Raw genomic sequence first — 8,641 nt, forward strand, 5'->3', positions numbered from 1 at the left:
CAGTTATCACCCAGAACTATTAAACATTATTTCAAACTATGGGCTAATGAAGTCTTGGGTCGGTGTTTACATAGTTAGTCAGAGAGAGAAAAAATATGCGAAGTATATTATTACATAATCACTTAATCTGACACTAGATTTTATGCGCTAGGGAAAATACTTGCTCTTCTTTCTTTATTCAATCATCTTATTGTACTGAGTGCATTGACCGTACTGTACTCTTTGTACACACGAAAGCACCCAAGGCCAGAAGTGACGACCCGGTATACACATTGGCGTAACTACAGGGGTGCCCCCCCCAAGGTACTACTGGGCACCCCCCAGAGAAATCGTGAATTATGACTCTTGGCTACGTATTAATTTTTATTTGCTTATGATGCAGTAAAAATGACGTTTTCTAGTTTTGTTTAGTTAATATTATTTTGTTGGGTTCAAAAAATGTGTTAATTTTTATTTTTTTATAAAATTTGTAGGTATTTTAGCATTTTATCTACGGGAACATGGTTTAATAACCAAGTCTATGAAATTTATTGATAGAGAAATTCATGTAAACGTTTTACTCAAAAAATGTGTTTTTTAAAATTATTTTTCATTTTTAAAAAAACAAAAGCCCTGGATCCGATATGAATGCGCAAGTTATAGAACATTGTGTCATGAAAGGACACAGCCTCATCGTACTATTTTTGCAAGGATTTCAAGAAATTTAGCAGTTGCTTGTAGCTTTAAAAAACAAGAGGGCACTATTTTAAAAAAGCTTATGATATTAATGTACCAGCTTAGATTGAAATAAATCCGGAAACTTTAGCCGTAAAATAAGTCGCAAGTATTGTGTACAGTACATCTGCTGGATCTGTGTCTATGAAAGGAATGCGGGCAAAAAACATTTAAATAAACAGCAATATATTTTATACGTCGATTTGACGAGTGCGTCACCACAAATCGCTCCGCCCACTCACTTTATTGGTTACTTGCAAATTTGTCGAATTTTTATTGATGGGACGCGTCGTCTAATTTTTTAAAACATCGAGAAAATATCGTTTCCCCTCAAACGGATACCCCGGAGCTACAGAACGGACAGACGTACTGTAAGTGATTCTTATGTAGGGAAAATTATCAAAAAACATAAATATCGCAACTTTTAATTTAAATGTGTACCAAGTTTGTGGACACATGCTGGTGCACGAGAGAAGATTACAATTTTGTAAATGGTTTCGGGAAGGTGTTAAAGAGAGCCCCCTTTTTTCTAGAAAAATATTAGGGACGGTTGAATCTTTATTTACAAATTTTGGAACATACAGATAACAGAAAAAAATCATATTATTGCGATATTTATAATAATAATAATAGCTCTCATATATAGCGTTTAACGTCTTGGGAGTAGCAAGGTACAGTTTGCTATACATAGAGCCGTTCGGTATACAAGGAAGGTAATGTGGTTAGCACTACGCTTCAACCGCCTATTATTACCTCAGGATTGTGAATCCCAAGTCCTCATTTAAGGCTTAGTTGACCTAGGTACCCAAACTATTTTTATTTTAATAAAAATAGTCGGCTGATGAAATGCCGGGTGTGGGATTCGAACCCACTACCTTGAGATTGGTAGACGAGAGCCTGTACCTCTACACTACCCGGCACCTTATTGTGATATTTGTTTTTTGATAATTTTCCCTACATAAGAATCACTTACACACTTGCGACTTATTTTACGACTAGAACTTTCCGGATTTATTTCAATCTAGGCTGGTACATTAATATCATAAGCTTTTTTTTAAATAGTGCCCTCTCGTTTTTTAAAACTACCAGCAACTGCTAAATTTCTTGAAATCCTTGCGAAAATAGTACGATGAGGCTGTGTCCTTTCAGGATACAATAGCTTTTTTCGTTTTCCTGTTATTACCGATTCTGAACCGTCCTAGAACTGTGATGCGTATGCGCAGAAGGAAATATGAAGACATTATTTCATTTGCGCATGCGCTGCAGAGTTCTAGGACGGTTCAGAATCGATAATAACAGGAAAACGAAAAAAGCTAATGTTCTATAACGTGCGCATGCCATATCGGAATTTCTATTATTTTTTAAGTAAACATCATACATATCTCGTGTTTCCTCACTTGTAAACATATTGTTGACTGTTAATACACTTTACACTATCTACTATAATTTTTTGTGTTCAGATCTGAGTAAACCAAAATTAACTTGCTGTCATATAGTGTCAATTGGATTTCCAAGGCAGACTTGACCTTTGAGTGAATTTTTAAAAAATCTATTTTTTTTGTGAATTTACATAATAATGAATAAAAATTAGATACCACCGTATAGATTATTTTTTGCTCTATCTAATAGTATAAAAAATCAAAATGGCGGCCATAAGAACACAAAAACTTGACTGTTGTGCGAAATCTAGAAGGCTTAGAAATTTTCTCTAAACGTCATTTAATTGGCCGGGGTCAAAAATATAAAACTACCAACTTACGTTGCAATATATACAATAGTTCTGAAGGTATTCTCATTTAAAATAAACGCATTATTTTCATTTTTTTTTTTCAAAAATGGGAAACTAATCAAGATACCAGGGTTTTCTTGATAGGTGTTGTCAAACTTCTAATTACGCAACTTTTGTCCTATTCAACTGATTTCGTATCTATTGTACTTTCTGAGATGCCAATGTTGAGCATCGAAATTGTCACCACGCCACCCTGTATACTACCCTTTAAAATATTTTTACGAGACTCACCCTATATAGTAGGGTTATTAAAAAATGGTCACTTCAACATAATATATAAATAAATAACCACCAGATTTTTTATAAATATTTATTTTTGTAACTGATAAAATGTAAAAAAGAAAAAAAAACATTTCAATAGTGTTTTAATAGCAAGTTCCAAATGTCGTTAAAAATTCCGTGAATGGTGAACGTTAAATTGAATCTCTATTAATGTACTTCTATTTTCTTCCTTGGATGTTCCAGTGAATTTAAATCAGAATACATCAATTGTATGGAAGTTTCTTACTTTGTAACAAAGTCAGACAATAAAATTTATCATTGAATTACCAATAACTTCTTAGTGCATTCTTAAAGAAATGTCCATAACTCTCAACAGAAAAATCAGCAATGACAGCATTGCTGTACCTATTGCTGATGTTGATTTCCGAACAAAATTTAAAATGTACACATTTATGAATATAAAAAAAGGTTCAGACTTTTAGGAATATAACTCAAAATGTATCAACGGCAACGTCAAGTTTATAATAAAGTGTATATTACAATTTATAATTGTAATATATTGTTTAGTTTAGTGGTTTAGACTTTTAGCAAGGCAAAATCTCAAAACTTTGCTACTATAACTCGTTGCAAGGATATACCGGGTGCGTCTCGAAAGTGGCTCACCCCTATAACTTTTTTTTTTCATAGATAAAACAACGAGATTTGGTATGTTAGTATATGACATAAATTGGGATTGATTAACGTATTCAATTGTTTTCGGTCACTTCCGGTTTCACCGGAAATGACTACAACTTTTGATTTTTAAATGGCACCCTCGGTATTTTTTACTTTATTCGATAGAAAATGACACTCTGAATCGAATGACATATCATATGTCAATTTTTGATATAGTCACTCAAAAAAAATCTATTTTAAATTTCAATCTAGAGTGCCATGGCTGTGTTAAAAACACTAATTTTTAATCAAGGAGCCTTGGAAAAATAGATTTGATCGTCTAATGGTTTTAGTGTCTTGTCCTGGCCGGTTAAAAGATGCCCAAATCGTATTTTTAATCGTATCTCAATTTTTTCAAATGGAACGACTTATTAGAATGGCTTATTAGCATATTTAGAAAAAGCATTTTTTTACGAATTATTTGATACCGCACACTTGCTATTTTGAATTAAATTGTTGTTATGAACCGCATGTTATAATTTCAAATAAACCATATACCGAAATGTCAAAAGTTGACATATGTTATGTCATTCGATTCAGAGTGTCATTTTCTATAGAATAAAGTAAAAAAATACCGAAGGTGCCATTTAAAAATCAAGTTGTAGAAGTGACCGAAAAGAATTAAATATACGTCAATCAATCCCAAGTTATGTCATTTACTAACATACCAAATATTGTTGTTTTGTCTGAAAAAATAAAAAAGTTATAGGGGTGAAGCACTTTTGAGACGCACCCGGTATAGGCAATACAAAATATTGACTGTTTATATACCAAAGGGCCAATTTTATTTATCCATTAAAATCTGTTCAGTAAAAGGCAGCGACACTAATAATTACGAGAAATAAATAAATCTATAAATTTCATTAAATTATTACAATCTCTCTCAATTTTATTTTTTAAAGCTTAAATTAGATTTTTTGTCTTTAAAGACGTTGTTACAAAGTTGTTCTTATACAGCATGATCTGATTTTGTTTCTACCTATTAAACACCTATTTTACCAATAAGATCTCTTAATCAAACACTTTTTACTTATTCTATTTTTTCTTTTATACACTGATATATAAAAACATTTTCCGCTATTGAGAATCGAAATAACAGCTATTTTTTAAAGTAACACAGTAATTTTTAAAAAAGCTTGCCCAAGATCAGGTAACGTATACCTAGGAAATAAGAATTTGTTTTTAATTTATATCCACGATATTCTATAAATTTGTCGATGTTAAATAGTTGAAAATGTTTTTAAATACCAAAAAGAGTACAGCCATATTCTAAGTATGTTTATCTTAAAACATAATTAGAACGCTACATATCTATGTAAATATTATCAAATATTAGAATCTTTTCAAAAGTACAAATCACAGTATTATTAAAATTACTAGGTGGTTAGTTAAAACAAAATAAAGATTTTTATCTAGCCTAGGTTGAAATCAAGAATTAAAAATAGCACAAGACTTATAAACAAATAACTTAGAAACGAATTTGTAATACTTCCAGATACAATTGATATGATTTTTAATTTCAAATAAACCGCATACCTAACTAAAATATTATTAAAATTTAATTTTGTACCAAACGAATCTGAAGCAAACTTGACAAAAATCTTTAAAAAGGAACTATATAATAAATTTTAATGGATGGCATATCATTCGTACTTTTAAAAGTTCCATCGTGTACCTAAAAAAGTTGATCGGACTTTTTCTTCCTAAAGGGTGAAACATTAAATATCTACGGAGCCTATCAAAGTAAAAATAACTTTAATAACACTCTGTATATATTGTTTATTGTGTAGTGCAATAATTTGAAATAACCCGAAAAAGTCGGAACAACCATACTGTTGATCTTAAATCATAACGCTGAAAAATAAATCCATACATAAATCTTTTTGCAACAATATTTTTTTTGTTTCTTTATAATATATAATTTTATATTAGTTTCTAAAAAGCTATGTTTTCAGTTTCTCTTTTAATAATTTAATATTAATAATTTTTGGAATTTTTTGTTTTGGGGAAAGAAAACTGAAATGTTTGCAAATTGCAGAAAATGTCTCGGGAATCAGCCAGTTGAAAATTGGAAGGCTACATTACTGTTGTACTTGGGTTCATTTTGTAGGTACGAATTTTTTGTTTAAATAGGAGAATGCAACCCCATATTTCACCTAGCGATTCCCAAATAGCTCAAACGAGGTACAGATTTGTTTAGTTTATCTAACACAAAAGCCATTGCTAATACTTTGAAAAACACGATCAATTTTTCACCATATTCTATCATGTCTTGATGACCCAAAAACTAAAACGCTTTCATAAAAATTGACAATGTTTTTCACTCGGGAAAACATTCATATCCTAGCTACATTACTAACATTTAAAATGCAAACATTAAAGTTTGTATAAACGTTGCTTACAATAAATAAAAAGAACATTTATAATGATTGGAATTTGAAGTAAATCGAAGATATAAAATGAAAAAAATGTATTTATATATAGAAACAAGAATAGTATCTATTGTTATATAGAGAGCAACCTGGCGATTGGCAGTGCGATCTTAGTCATTGTATCTAAAATTTAGCGATGTATAAAGTACGGAATGAAATAAGTATAAAATAATTTCCGTATTTTGCTCTAACAAAATTTAGTTATCAGAATACATTTAAGATCAATCAAAAATCGTTCATTTCAAACGCAATTCAAAGATTTTTAAATGACTACAGGCTTGGTGCATTTGAGTTGATTTTAAAAATTCCGACCGCAGCGCTTGATACGGCAGAAATTAGAAGTTTTCGCTGTATTTCACGGTGTTCCGATGTTGATCGCCTTGAAATAATATTAAAATCGTGGCTTTGTCATAATATTTAAGTATTTTAGTTATTAACAGTGCATTTATCGAAACGACAAAAGACAGGTACGAGGTTTGTGTGATGTAACGCTGTTTCGGATAATAAAAATTAAGTGAAAAAGAACCCGAACTGGGCGTCGCTTTGTGTTGTGGCAATTTCAAATGTTAATAAAATCGTTAGTAAAAAATAGTTGGGTGCAATAACATAAGTTATAATATAATAACTCAACTTTCCCGAATATTCAACTCTCCCGAAGCAACATTTTATAGCTTCACAACTTCTCACACCGATTTAATAAAAAGCAAAAATGGATTTAAGCAGCTCGACGAAACAAGTGAGTAAACAAAGTGCCCATTACATAGTCAAAAAAATTAAATAGGCATATACTATGAGAGGGTAAATTATAATTTGGAATATTAATGGTATACTTGTTTTAATCAATTAATGCATAAATTTTTTATGGACATCCTTTAAAATTATAATTGTGTACCTCGTTAATCGTTATAACCGAAATAGCCCCAGTTATTTCTCGGCTAGCAAAATCGGTGCCTACAACTGTGCTACCGTAGCTAAGCTGACCGAAAAAGTTTTAATAACTTGAATAATAAATTATAACACAAGTTAGACCTTCGTAGCAAAATATTACTTTTTTTTATTTTTAGAATTTTCACAAATTATACTTCCTAACACTTTTAGAATAATTATATAATAAATTTTTCGTATACTCGCTATTTAAATCCGTGTATTTGTATATGCAGGTTGTTTACGATATTCTCCGATGGTAGCAGCACCGGCGGAGAATACACCAAGCCTATAATTACCAAGGATAAAAATGATGCCTGTAAATAAAAAAATTGTATAAGAGGTAATTATAAACTATTACTAAATTTGTTTTAGCACCGAAACTGGTTTTTCGATATTACTAAAAAAATACTATATATATAAACTTCAAACTCCGACCATAGTTCTTATGACTAGTCTACAAAAATAAAATAAATCTATGTAATTAGCAAAACAACGTGTAGGTTTTTTATACAGTCGGTAATGGTTAAAAGTAATTTTAACATTATTCGGTCGATTTTTTTTTGTAATAGAAAACAGTTGAAATCTTACTAATCACAATTGTATTTTGTAATTTAAGAATCCAAACACCAAAACGTTATATTTAGAAATTGATACAGAATTACAAACACAGAATAAATAGCTTATAAATCACCTTGATCGGAACACAAAATGTTGTAGTCAATTTCCTGAGATATTTAGACTAAACATGATAAATTAGAGAACATCAGGCTAATTTATTTTGAAAACAATTAAATTTCTCTTATAAATCAGCAGAGAAGAATGTTACTTCCGCACGAATTAAGCTTAACTGCTATTTGTTGTAATAAGTGTATCAAAATTTCAGGATATAACAACATTCTTTTTGTGGCAGTTCAAATACACAAAGCTGAAATAAATTCAAGTATTCATAACTTGCACAATTGCTATTAAATTTAATGAAAAGGAGTGCTTTTTAGGTGTTATTTGAGATAAACAAAAATATTCAACTGTTCTATATATTTCATATTAGGATTGATTAGGACCTATTATTACACAACATAATAAACCCGACAAATTAAGCCATAAAATAATGTGGGGGCACCACTGTCTTATTAATCAGCTTAGTTATTAGACCTAACAGTTGAAATTATTTCTTTTTCTTTACTACTGTCCTTAAAACGTATTAAAAATTACATTTAATTAAAACATATTTAACGTTATTCGAAGAAGCTAATAAAAATAAAGGAATAGGGTAGTACCTGTCTATTATCCTTTTAATTCTAATAACCGATAAACTACAAAAAATAGCAAACCATCTACTCTCCAATAGTTTGCCCATTTCATCTAATCATATTATACAAATCTCAGATTCAGTTGCTTGGATATATTACAGAACAAGGAAAGAAGTGCAATAAAAATAGTGAAGGAAAATATATATTTATAACAATAAATAGTAACTTATTAGGAAAAGTTCAACAAAGTTAATTAACATATAGGCTTAAATATCTACATCGTCAATTTATAACTGACTTGTAAGGTAATGTAAATTTACTTTTTGAAGACTTACCTGTCTAATAACAAATAAACTAAACCCCATCGGTTAAAAAAAATATAAAAAATAATATTGTCCGATATGACATAAACTCTATTAAAAAAACTCTAAACAAGCTAAATTGTAGAAAGAATCAAATATTTGGAATCTTTCTAGAAACGGCTTTCAAATATTTAAAATATAGTATATTATGAAAGCTTTATTGTACTCGTAATAGCCAAAAAGTTGTAGTCATGTACACAGTCCCATTTTAGTTGTAATGATTTTTCGTTT

The sequence above is a fragment of the Sitophilus oryzae genome, unplaced genomic scaffold (genome assembly GCF_002938485.1).
Source record: "Sitophilus oryzae breed Bouriz unplaced genomic scaffold, Soryzae_2.0 scaffold_1396_pilon_pilon, whole genome shotgun sequence".
NCBI lineage: Eukaryota > Metazoa > Arthropoda > Insecta > Coleoptera > Curculionidae > Sitophilus > Sitophilus oryzae.